Source organism: Gambusia affinis, linkage group LG11 (assembly GCF_019740435.1).
Source record: "Gambusia affinis linkage group LG11, SWU_Gaff_1.0, whole genome shotgun sequence".
Lineage (NCBI taxonomy): Eukaryota > Metazoa > Chordata > Actinopteri > Cyprinodontiformes > Poeciliidae > Gambusia > Gambusia affinis.
The window spans coordinates 9,459,633-9,473,785 of record NC_057878.1 but is presented as its reverse complement, the minus strand read 5'-3'; positions in this window follow the sequence as shown (position 1 = coordinate 9,473,785).

The window sequence follows — 14,153 nt, the reverse complement described above, 5'->3', positions numbered from 1 at the left end:
GTAAAGACACCATTAACATTGAGCGCATTTATGCAACAAGGTACCTTTGAATTTTCTTTACATTTTCCCACTAACAGATTAGTTAGTCTGTTGCAACTATAGGAGCACAGACCTGCTTTGTATGATGGAGATGGCACAGTATTGCATCTAACCTCCAGTTAGTTCTCCTTTGAAGAACATATTTTATATTCAATCTGATCTAAATCTGGAGAAATAAAGAATATAATAAAATATATAATAAACCAAATTTATTTTTTCAGACACTTAGTAGAAACTCTCACAATAAGACTAGTGGAGACCTCTGCAGTAAAGAACCGAAAAAGCACTACAAAGGAGGTATATGCATTCTCTGCTGATCTCAACGGGTTTTCAAACAAACAAGTCCATTTGTTTAACATAAAAATATCGTATACAGCAGTAAAAAGCAGCAGGTGTAGCACTTTTTTTAGGGGGGGTAGAAAGGTTAGATGGAGAGATAGTGAGGTTTTATATTAAGTTCCTGTCACTGAGGTTTCTCAAGCTTGCGAGCTGTAAAGTTGGGTTGAACGCAGGCAGCTCCCTGGCGATGCTGGTGGAAGATACGAGAGGAAGCTGAAGCATTATTGGCGTCTGTAAAAGAGTTAAAACCGTCACCGTTCTGTGATGTGTGGATGAGTCACCAACAGTCAGTGTCGCATTTACTCAGACATCTCAACCACCAGCACAACAATCAAAATGCGAAAATACGCTAAAGGTGAAAAAAGAGACTCATTTTTTCACTTTCCCATTAAGTAGCTTCGACTTCTGAGAATAATGATAGATGTAGAAATACGGTTGTGTAAGTTTGCTTCGTGTAAGAAAGTCAGGAAGCCGCAACGTGGGGCCTCTCTTAGCAACTGAATTGTAAACTTATTAAAAATACGGAGACGTTACAGGCAAATTACTTAAAATACAAGTAAAACTATGACTGAACAACAGAATAGATAAGAAGTAACTCAAAATGCCATTAACTGGAAAACTCCAGTTTGTATCAGGTTTTTAGTGTACTTGCCTGAGGTACTTTCCCATTTAACCAAACAATTCAGGGTAACCTATTCAAACCAGAAAATGCAAAGTTATTAAGTGTAAGACTGATATTTAAATCCATCTGTGACAGCCAAAGAGACTCTTCTACTGTGCAGGGCATTTCCAGAATAGGACATTACAGGAGATCATTGTGTAAAATTGACTTTTTTGAGCTTTATGTCATGTCATAAAGTGATTTCCTCACCAAACATTTACTCAGAGTGTTGCTTTGATCAGTCCATGCATATTTGAATAATTGTTAAATATCCAGTGGTGCCTTAGCACTTGCTCGAACAATTCACCACCTATTTAGCCAAAGCTCCACCTTGAAGCTTCAGTTTCCAGCAGAGTTCCCGCCTCACAAAGCACTTCTCTTCTCCGCTCTCACTGATGGAGCTGCCGCTAGACTAGCGGCAGCAGCATGTGACAAACACCCGGTGGAACTGCAGACATGCAGTAGTTTGACTTTTCAGACAAACTACAACGCTCCAAAGAATGGTTGTAAACTGCAACAACTGAATGGCATGGAGAGGCATTGTTGTGATGATGTGGTGAACGGGGAGTGTCAGAAAGAGAAAGGGTCTGGGCTTTTTTTTTTTAAAGAGACAGAAATCAATTTCAAAGCACCAGATGACGTGAAGTGAAATTTAGCTTAATAAACAGCGTTTTTATAACAACTGCACTTAATATAGCTGTGCGCCCAAAAAATACATAATACCCCCCTTTAAAACAAATATTTATATTCTTCTGATGAAAAAGAAGTTATATTTAAACGCAAGGTCGAAAGGATGGTCTTGGCTGCATTTGTGTCATGTAAGTTCAGTGACATAATTTCATTCAGTTATGTCTATTGAGAATAAGTCTACTTTAAACTTACTCAAAAATCTAAATTTAGAGAGGATGCAATTTAAAAAGAGCTAACCTTTGCTGGTTTTTATACGGGGTTGAATCAAAAATGGGACCTCATATTGAAATTCTGAATAAACTGACACTACTGATACATTTTTTAAATAAACTAAATTAGCTACCATTACCGATCTCCTTTTGAGCTTTCTTATTCAACATGATATACTGCAGTCTTGAAAGAAGAAAAAAAGAAACTTTATTTTGATAAACTTGTCATTCAAGATGTATAGCGTAGTTACTTTATCATCTCTTTTGAATGGAAGTTGCAATCTGAAAACAACAACAAAATCCCATAACTTTAAAAACATTACATGAAATAGGAAATACTGAAATAAATGCTCACAGAACTTGTTGCCTAGTAAGCAGAAGACAGGAAAAGCACACCGAAGAGAGAAAATGATTTCTCCTCCCTGAAGAATTCAACTGTTTTATTTTCTCACACTCTGACATTTCACATCATGAAACTAATTTTAATATCATTTAATAATAACCAAAAAAAAACAAAAAAAACAAATGCAGTTTCAATTGACATCTTCCTGTTTTTTAAGAGAAAAGAGCTAATGCATCTTATAAAAGAAGGACATCATAACGCAGCCTGAAGTAATTTAATGGAAGATGAGAAACAAACACATTGACACCTTTCAGTCTGTAAGGCAAAAGGTATTCAAATACTTTTCTCTGACTTTAATGCTCTGCAGATCACACTGAGAACAATTACGGTAAGTTATCTCTCAGTGGACTTAAGTCTCCAAATTAAGTTCTGGAGACTTAATTTGCCTCAGTTCAGGTCAAAGTTTATGGTTCAACAAGAAGAAGAAAACGGGTCTTCCAAGACTGACTTAAAAGAGTTTATTTTTAACTTTAATAAATGGAGACCTCACTTGAAAAATGTATCTTGTACTTAACGTCATTCTCGTCTCATATTAAAAACACATAAGTGCGCCAAAATAGCGAAAACGAACAAAATGTAAGGGGGGAAAAAAATACTTTTCACAAGGCCGGACTGTGACAAATCCTCTTCTACTTCACATGTGGCCTTTTTTATTCTGCTAGTACTTCTACTTTTTCTCCTCGCATTTGACCCGGTGCGCTCTCTCCCCTGCCTCTCCCCTGTCCTGCCCCTGTCCTGCCAGCCAATAGTAGAAGTACAGTAGAAGCCTTCGGTGCTGTATCTCATCGCGTGTCCTCGCTGAAAAACGTCACGCAAGTGTAATTTAAAAGGATGGCTGCTGGATCAGCAAAAGGTCACTAATTGTCACCAGTCAAATGCAGTTATAATACAGCTCACTTAGGTCACGGCTAAACACTCCATGCAGACAGTGTCACCTACAGGTTAGGAGCCTGCTGCACTTAAGGCCTGCATTTCATGCTCCATTAATTCTGTGCCCAGAGTTAAACATCTCATACCAAGTGAACGGTGCTGTGGAAAAAGGAAAGGACAGCCGTCTGTTGGGGCCCCACCAGGTGTCCCCAAGGGTCTCTCAGTGTTAAATGCTGCAGCGTCCTATGAAGACATGGAAAGAATGAGATAATTGTTGCTCCTCGTGCACGCTCTCCGCAGTTACAGGAGTAACTGTGAAAATGTTATGCAACTGATTTCAGGTTTTTTTTTTTAAATGAAACAAAAATCAGGCAGATTCTATTATTTTTTTATCCAGCAATATATGAAGCTGCTTTGAATGATTTTTGCGATTTAATTTCTTTTTCTTGAGAAGTTGCCTCAGGAAGCGTGTAGTGAAGTGTTTTGGAGTTTTCCGGGTTGATGGCTGTGTGACATGAAAGGTCTTAGGAAATTGAAAGTGACGACCCAGCATGGAACACGCATGGAAGTCACTTCTCAGAAATGTGACCTTTTTCTGCATGTTAAGTCAGGGGTGGGCTAAAAAAAAAAAAAAAAAAGTTGAGGGGGAGGAGAAGGGTAGAGTAGGACAAACTGATTTGAAGAGAGTTATACAATAGTGAATGGTGCAGTTCAAGCCCATAGAAGGACAACCCCGGAAGGCATATCGCTTTAAAGACACCCTCATGTTGGAAGGGAGACCAGTGGTGTGTTGGTGAGCCAAACTGGGAATGACTTCTGGTGTCCACAACATGTGTGGAAAAGCCAGCGTGGTTCCACAAACCGGTGCCTAACCAGATCTGGAGTGTTTTTTTGCTGCCAAAATGAATTCTGTAAGAAATCCACCCAACACCATCCCCACCCCTCCTATCACCACACATACACTCCAACTTTGGGGTCAGTTTATCCACACTAAGTTGGTCGCTCCTGTTAGCCAAGGCAGCTGGAAAATAAAATCAGTACTGAAGGAAATGAATAGATTCTCAGTACATGTGTAACTCAGTAAAATTAGAATTTAATCAAAAAGGTTATTTATTTTAGTAATTCCATTCAAAATATGAAATGTCTATGATTTCACAAGGGTGTATTTCTGTTAGATTTGATGATTAGGAATTCAAGACATCAAAAGAAAATAAAGAACTGCTGTAGCAATGTTGAAACTGTATACTCTCCACAATGGGTCATTGCGAAAGAAGATGGCTGTTCTTAGAATATAAGACAAGAGAACATTTACTGGAAGGAAAAAAGTGCGAGACAAAACCTATTCAGGAGTTTGGGAGACAGTTTATCCCACACAGATGTGTCAAGGACATGATTTGCAACTGTGCCATCACTTTTATTAAACCAGTCCTCAGCCAAAGACAATGTGAGAAACATCTTACCTATGCAGAGGGGGAAAAAGACTAAACTGTGGCTCAGTGGTTTCTGTCTATGATTTCAGTTTGTAACAGAAAGGCTGCAGAAAAGTTTGGTTCCTGATGGCCAACTTCATCCGCGGTCATGGGGCTATTATGGACCATTTCATGCTTCTATCTTTCACAAATCCTTATGGAAATTCAGATTTTATTTTCCAACAGAACCTTGCACCTGCAAGGTTACTAGAAGTAACAACAATGCAAATGAGGTCAAGTTGTTAAAGCAACTTGGGCTTTCTTAACTTCTCAGAAGCACCACAGTCTGATCTCCATGCCATGTTGTATTGTTGTAGTAAATAATGCAAAACCTGGCCTTTATAAACTACTCAGTACACATAGTGTACACACCGAGATACTTGTTTACTGATTTTTAATAGATTTAGTTTACAAAATGTTTCTCAGAACCTGAATTTTGGGGTTTAAAAATCTGCCAGACAGACATCACAATAATTGTAATGATAAAAATAACCACTAGAGGGAGAACAATCATTATAAATCAGAGAAGAATTCAACGAGTGCTGAAGACCAAGCTACATTTGAGCAAACTGCTCGACTACTTCGGGTAATTTTTATTCATCAGCTCCTACTCGTGGTTTTGTGTATTTGTTTAGTAAATGAGTTGCGTGCTTGCTCGTGTGTGTTTCAGTGTGATATGTCCTCGCGCGCGCGTATGTGTATGCAGACTGTTGGACTTACCGCAGGGGACTCCTGCATTGTCAGGGGACCTCATGTGGCTCATGTCTGGTCTCATCATCACCACCCCACCCCAGCACCCCTACACATCAGCCGCCGCCTGCCTTGCTCAGACCCCGTCTGCTGTTTCACCGCACTCGCGTGAATTCTTCACGTTCGCACTTTGCTTCGTGTTCGTCACCATAATCACTGATGAGCTGTTTGCTGTTTTTCACCAAACACTTTCCGAGTCCCTTCCTGAGCCTTAGCTTCATCGTGGGTCGAGATAAAAAGAGGAAGGTTGTGCTTTATGGAAACTTTATTTCTACAGCCTGCTGCAGCAGACTTTTTCCAAAAATGTCCACAATGCTTCCTAGTCCATCCTGAGCTAATCTTGATCTAGCATGTCATGGTGTTGACATCAGGGCTGGTGGCTAAAAACGCACACCAGCTTTCTGTGGCTGGAGAGCTTTCAACTGCTCACCACTTCACACCCATCAACATGCACAGGAAATCAAATTTTCTAACTTCTTGGTACATAAGCTCATCAGGTTTTCAACTCGAATTAGCGTTCATGTTTGAGAACTAAAAAGTAGTTTTGGAATTTAGGATAGAGCTTTTGCATTTTAGGACAAAAACTCTCACAAAGCTTCCGAAATTTGAGGAGCTGGCTTCGTTGTTTCTGTTTCACTTCTGCTTCTCAATAGAACCTATTGGAGAAACAATGCAGAAGTAAGAGTCTTATGAAAGTCTGCTTGTTTCAACACAACAGTACACACAAAGAGCCATTTTTGAACATGCAACGCTGACTAAAAGTGGACTAAAAGTTTTCTACATTCTACAAGATTTTTTTGCGTATTAGTAGCTAGCATTAAAGGTTAATCAGTTTGTCATGTTTATTGACCTTTCTGCTGAAGATATGAGAATAGTTTTGAAGCAAAGTTATTTTGATACACCACAAAATGATAACTATTTCTTAACTTGAGCTTTTGAGTTTTTTTTGTGTGTGTGTTCTGTAACTTCCTCCTTACAGGGCTTCGCGGCTAAAGTCGAATCCTTGACCAGCCTTCATTATCACAGTTGCAGTTGTTCTAAGCTTTCTTATTGTTGCTCTTACGGTAGATATGATCAGGTCGAATGTTGTCTTTTAGATCTTGAGAAATCAACACATATCAGCCTTTTAAATGGTGTGCTCTCTCTTCTTTGTAAGATCATATGCATACCAAGGAAAACAGAAAGCCACGTGTAACTATTTAAAACCTTCTAGACACAACAGGACAAAGCAGTGAAGTGTGATTTAGAAAGCAATTATTTTATTGGACTTGTTAAGGGTGTCAATCAATGGGGGTCTTGTGATTTACTAAGAAAAAAAAAAAAAACAATTACTGCCCGACTTGGGATTTTGTGTTTACTTAACTGAATGAATGTGCTTATATATCCAAGTTGAGTTTTTGTTTTTGTTGTTTTTTCAGTGTGACTGTGATAAAATTAGGATTTATTTTAAGGCCTTTTACAGATCTTTACCAGGTTGATGTATATACAGTATATATATCAGTCACCAAAGTAATGTCTTCAATAAATTACAAAATTAAAATACAATACTGGCTTTCTTAATAATAAAAAATAACATTTCCTTATTGTCATATGTATTATGTAGCATTGTTGTCATGTGGTCGTAGTGAAAGCAGGTCAGTGTAATCACGTTCAGCCGAGATAATGCATTCCAGAAAAAAAAAACAAAAAAAAAAACTTAATGGTTTTTTTGGCCAAATTGTTTTTTCTTTACTATTCACATCCTCAAAAGGATCAGAAAGGCAGCTGAGCAGCACCATCTTCAGGATTTGCATCGACATAATGCTCGAAGCCTTAAGTTTTCATTTAGTTATACTTCTGCCTTTCGTTTGACGAATATTTTTAACAGCTTTGATATATTTTGAACTTAATCTCAGCTCGGCCTGGATTTCTGTTTGTGCTTTTCTGCAAAGCTGACTTTGATTTGTAAAATCTAAATGTGTATTTAAAAAAATAAAATAAAATAACGCAACAAAACATATTGTCATTCATATTTTCTAGAAATCCCAAAAAGAAATGATATCTTTAAAGGCGGTCTTTAACAATATAAACTCATTCACATAACCCGTAGTGTAGTATCTGTTCCTCCTGCTGGTATTTGTTCCTCTTTATTGGTATTGCACCATCATCCATTTCACCAAAGAAAACCCAGCAGTGGCCATGTTCTCAGTTTCAGAGGAAAAAACGTGCTTCGGTACGTTTTTTTTAGCCATCTGAGGCAGTGCACATATTTCGGATGTCATGTCTGCTGTTGAATTATTGTTTTATTCGCCAGGCAAGGACTAATTATTTCAACAGCTCTCTTCACTGGGGAGCAGACTGACAGTTGCCATCATCGGTTTGATCAGTCTGTTTAGTGCGCTGGGCCGGGGCTCATTTGATGTATATTAACAATAATTGGTGCCACCGCCACATTGATGTTTAGTAAACCTTTGTGTTAGTTTCCAGGAGGATGCCCAGGAGGAATTTTTCATAGCTGCTCCTCGGTCTGCAAAGACGCCTTTGGAGTCGGGGCAGATGGGAGAACTGCTGTCTTCTGCAGAACTGATCATCATAACCTTAACAGAGCTTACAGTCTCGCCTGCTTGTTTTATTCATTCAAACATTTTCTGTATTAGGTAAAAACATTGTGGTATTGTTTGTTTTGTTTGTTGTTTTTTTTTTTCACAAAAGGAAAATTGATTTAAGACATTATTTTGACTGATCATCAGTGTTCGCTTTGTATGGTGGCGAAACAGGTACTCAAGAGTAATAAGAAGGCTGTTAAATAAATAAAGTGCTGTTTTACAGTGTTTTAAAAAAAAAATATTAAGATTTATTATTACCTTTTTATTGCACCTAAGTATTACAGATCATCGAGAACAGGAAAAAAGAAAATGATCACAAACTGCCCTTTGTGAAAATATGAAAATATCATTGAACAAGCCAACCCAATTTACTCCAAGAGCACATTGCTGACTCATCTAGGATGTCACCAAAGAACCAAAAGCCTTTGAAATGTCTTTGTATCCCTGCTAGAAGTCTATGAATTTCATTTTCATTCAATCTTGAGGGTTTTTTTTTCCTTGTGTTGATTTGTAGTAAACTCATCCCTATTATCAGGTGTTTTCCCCTACGCAGATGACACAGGATATCATCAGGTGAACACATTCAAGCGTTGAACAGCTGCCTAGAACAAGTCAACGCGTGAATGTGCCATAACTTTTTTCAGCTGAACAGAAACAAAACTGAAATTAATGTCATTAATACAAAAGAGGAACGAGTTAGAGTCAGCACACCGCTTCATCTATCACAGCTGTAGAAACGGGTGATCAAACCCGAAATCTAGGTATTGTGATGGACTTAGACCCGAACCATCAGGGACACATGAAGACAATTACAACGTCGGCATTCCATCGCCTAAAGTGCATTTCAAAAATTAAAGAAGTAATGTCTTCAGTTTTAGTCAAAATGATTTCTTCCCCCTGTGGCTTAGAAGCTGGATTTTGAAATACTTTTGTTAGCTTATAAATAAATGAATGACTTAGCACCAAAATACCTGTTGCCATTGCATGAGCCTTCCTCACCTCTCAGGTCTTCTGGTTTAAGTCGGCTGTGCACTGTCTGTAACAAACTTCCAGAAAACTGCAAAACTGCTCAAACACTGAGTTCCTTTAAACCAAGCCTAAAAACCCATTTGTTTAAAACTGCCTCTGATAAACGACAATTGAAACATCCTAAAGTGAAGTCTGATCTTCAACTTACTTTTCCACTGCTACACAATTGTTTGTTGCTTTATTTTTCTTCTAATCCTGTAGAGCACTTCAAATTGGCTTGCTGCTGAAAATCCTGCAAGAATAAGCAGGTATAGACATTAGTTGGCCTTAATAAAACTGCATATACCTCAGGTCAGCCCCGAGGACAAATGTTATTCCTCAGTGACCAATAAAAACCTGCATTTGTGCTGTATCATTTAACTTTCCTCAGCCTGCCTTATTTGCCACGTCTATCTTGTGTTTGTAAGACAAAAGGTTCAGCTCAAAAATTCGGAGCAGTTGCCACTGAGTTTGATTCTCTTGTTAGACTACAATTTGTTGAGTTTCTTTCCAATCTGGCAAGCATGGAGGTGGGCAGCGTCTCAACTTCCAGCATCGAGCAGCGACTCCAGCAGGTTTTTTTTTTTTTTTTTTCTTTTTCCTTGAGTCTGCCAGATTCTACAAGTGAATGAGAGGCAGATGTGCGGTGACAGCACTACGCTCATTAGGCCGAATCAGTGTCACACTGTGACAAGTGGCCAACTTGAGGTTTCTCTCGTCAGTCAGTTGCTGCTTCACTCCGTTCAACCAACACCAGCTCAGATACTCCTACAGCTAATTTGACATCATTAACCGTTACGGCTCTTCGCTTTTGTCCAAAACAGAAACTTTTAAGATCTTGCTTAGGAGTCGGATACGTTGGCCAACCAATTCGGTTTAAAAACATCCCACATGCTTTAACTTTCTTTCTTTTCGTTTTCCTGAATCTGAAACTCATTCCTGACTTTTAAGTTTTGACCCCGCTTCCTGACGCTGAACATCCTCAATCCCAGCTGCGTGGTCAGCTTCAGCGCCTACGGGCCAGCGTCCCCAGGCTGAAGTTGTGATATCTATTTCAGTCCAGTGGAGACCAGACAGGTCGCTGCTTTGGCTCCAGAGAATTCCCTGTCCAACAATTACTGTTGGTTCCACCATGCTCATATGCTTTAGTATCCCCTGTGTCCAAACTGCTTAGTGTCTGATGGGTCGCTCTGAGCCATTAAGGCCAGTTTGCAATTATAGATGTGTGGCTGCTGGACACCAAAACAGATGTGCTTTGATCTATTTATGGTGGGGAGGAGTGGCTGGGGTACGGCGGGGGCAGTTGGGTCATTACGGCTTACTTGCATGCGTGGGTCAAATCTCGCAGCTCTGGCAGAGTCCTTGTCTTTCAGTTCGCTTGACATGCACTCGTGAATTATAATCACCAAAATGTTTGTGTGGGCATAAAAAGAAACACAAATGTGTCTCTGTTTCCCACAAAAAAAAAAAACCCTTGCAAATAAAAGTACATTTCAAGTGATATGTCAACACAAGTGAAAGGCTTGTGTTTTGTTTGTTTGCTTGTGTTTTTTTTGTTTGTTTTTTTTTAATCTGGATTTTCTTGATTGGATTTGGGTTAAGCCCACTTTACTTTCATACCCTTTAATAAAATCCAGTGCTATTGCCTCAAAAAGTCACCTACCTAGAGAAAAACCTCCATCGTTGTGCAATCTGATCACAGTATGAGACCTCATGAGGTGGTTTTTGAATTTAGCTTTTTTTTTTTTTTTAAAGTTGCACAGGGTGTCATGAGAAAATAGGCACCTCGGCGTCAGACAAAAACATATAACTCATCTGTAAGTTGTTTCCACAACTTCTTTGATTGCTTGCATGAATGTGTTAGCATCTCCTGCTTGCTGCTACAAAACAAGGAGAATCACCTCTGTGCTTTGTGTGGGACCGAACTGCAGTTTTTTTTTATATTGTTCTGTTTATTTAAGTGAGAGGTGGCAAAAGAAGAGGCTTGAACAGTGCATGATTCATGCAAGAACTGCCATTGTGTGGCCTATAGGCAAAACGGTAGGTGAGGTGGGAAACCAGCACTGCACATCAACATGAACCCACCATTTTCATCGCACAACATGGTGGTGGTAGTGTCATGCTCTGAGAAAGCTGGTAAGAGTTGATCGGAAGGAGCTAAATACAGCACAATATCGGAACAAAAAGGAAACTCCAGAGGTTCACCTTCTGTCATGACACAATAAAATGGTTTATATCAAAGCGTGTTCAAGTGCTAGAATGGCCCAGTCAAAGTTCAGAGCATGAATTAAAAAGGGATGCTTAAAGATGCTTTCACAGATGTCGCTGATAGCTGAGCATAAATGCTCTCCACGCTTTCAGATGCCCGTTTAAAATTACACACTTGCGTGTTTTGTGCCTCTAGTCTTGATGCGGGAATTGCAAGTGATGTGCTGAGGTGAGAACGGGTTGAATGGAAAGCAAAACAAACGTGTTGCACTCGATGAAACAGAATGAATTTGAGCCCCATCTGTTTAATCATCCGAGCTCACCAAAGGGCAAAATAGTTAGTGTGGTGGCACATTCTTAACGCCTTGTCTGCTTCTTTTTCTTCTTTTGCAAATTAAAGTGCCTTGGGTGGTGAAAAATGGAAAACAAATGTTCTGATGACAGCTTTCTTATGCCCAGGGTGTGTTAGTATTTATATCATAAAGGTGACAACACGTCCTGGTTTTACAGGCTGACCACTGCTGTAGGGGAGAAGGAAGAGGGACCGAGGGAAGGGGACAAGGGGGGAGTGAAGTTATCCGCCAGCTCATTTCGGTAATTAGGCCTTGATAAGCCTGTGACAAATTTGCTTACAACTGAGGCTGGTGTGACTTGAAATGCCTTCTTATTTTAAAGGGATTTTAGTTCTACTTGCAGAAGTAAGACATCGATAAATGAAACTTGCTGATCACAAGTTGGGTTTTATGGTTGAACCACAACTTGGACCGCTACTGTTGTAAAAATGAGTTTGTAGCTGGAAGTACGTTTGAAGTCGCAGAGTGCAGCACTCCAACTTTTGCACTTGGAGGTGAACAACCTGGATAGTCAATGCTTTGTGGTCTACTTTAAGAGAGTAATGACACTGTAAAGTTGCATGCCATTATTTGCTCTTTAACACAGGCTTGAGGTACAAGGCGTCTTCTGAACATTGTTAACTAACGACTGTGATGCAACACATGTGGATATCATCATCCTGGAATATTAAAATCCATAAATGGTGCCTTACTCATGACTGGTGAAAGCATGCAGACGTGGAAAATGGTCACCCGTCTCATTAGTAACAAGGCTAAGTAAACTTCTGAGCATGAGAAAAAGTAGACAGCATCGATCTGAAAACGAGGAAGTTTGAGGACGTTTGAGAGGAAGTTTGCAGGCATTTGCACATGATGAGTGCATCAGAGATAATTTCTTGCTTATTTTACACATTTACAAACAGATGTGTGGGGAACAGAAAACACTGAGGTGAGGTGCTTTTCTTACTTGGGGTAGCTCTTTAATGGGAGAGTGGTTTGAGTCTCACTCTATAAGAGTAAAAGTTGGCAACCCCATAAATGACAAATTATATATCCATCCATCCATTTGGTATAAATGATCATAGCCACTCACAACTGTAGAGGGAGTAGTGGCTGACAAGTCACTAGGCCATCAAAGGACTGACATGCCTCTAGCATATTTGAGGACACAAGGGAAGCAAACTACACAGAATGTTCAAGATTTCAACCAAATAACTTTTTTATAGCAAGGTAACAGTGCTAACACAGTGTAACCTCTTTAAGTGTTATTTTGTCAGGTGAAATGCAAAAAATGTTGGGAGCCAGAACTAATCTACAACAGAGACATTTGTCTTTCCAATGGCATAGTACAGATCGTTCTGAGGGATTAGATGATGAGAATGCAAAAAGCAAAATCTTATGAAGTGTCTGACAATTATTTTACGCAATTATTACCACGGAGGGGATCGATCAGCACAACCCAGGAACTCTGCATTGAGTTCTTGTAAAGTACAAAATGTATGTATATATAAACTTTCATAACTTGCTCCATGAACTCAAAGTGTCCAACTAAAAATCCACCAACGCTCCCTGAAATGAATATATAAGTTAGATTGTGCTCAGAAATCAGTAGAATTAAGCATACGCTTTCCACCAACCACACACTTTTGCATAAAAGCATCACCTTACAAACAGGTTTCATGACAATGACACTCTATCCTTCATGGCTGTGTGATTTACCGCTCAGCATGCTATAGAACATCATCCAGCGCACTATCACAGGCAGAGAGCACAGAGGGAGCCCATCACTGACGTTGTACTATAAGCACGTTTGTCCTGAGGTGAACCATGTGTACACAGCTTTAGGTCCCCTCTGATGTAGGTGTTTCTCACTGCAGCAGTGCTATGTTGCAAGGCCACTACCCCACTGTGCTCAGTGTCAGTGGACATTCCTATACAAGCTTGCTACCCGGAACCTACAGATCGCACAACTGTTGTGACGTTTGTCCTCCTTATTTGTTTTGCTTCCTAAATTGCTGTGCTTAAAAAAAAAAAATAAAAATAAGTAAATAAAAAAAAAACACCCTCTATTTACAGGCCACCATAGGAAATGCATTTATTTATTGCCAAATTACACGAGCACAGTGAAATATGAAAAATCAATCACCAATAAAATGGCCAGGAAGTTAATTTTCAGAGTGCTGGCTCGCTCTGCTCATTAATTTAGTTAAATGAAGTGAGAGACGAAGAATCAGAGTGAACCAAGCAGGGGGAAAAAAAAGGAAAAACTTTAAAGCATTTCCTGTGATTTGACTAGCATGCAGAGATGTCTCAGTACATGTTTTCTCCTCTTCTTTTTCTTGGCTTATTCCACATTAATATTTCATGTTGTCATATTTTTCTTATCTTTGTTGGGTAAACTTTTTATTTTTATTTATTTTTTTTAAAAGATCCTTTGTTGCACTGCCCTTTCCCTCTCTGCCTGTTTTGATTGTTGTGTCAGTAACTTGGCGGCGGACTGGGTCAAGGGGCACAGTCTGATCTTGTCCACCAGCTTTGGGCCGTGAAGGCTAATGCCTACTGACACTCTCAGCTCCATCAGTCCTGGCAG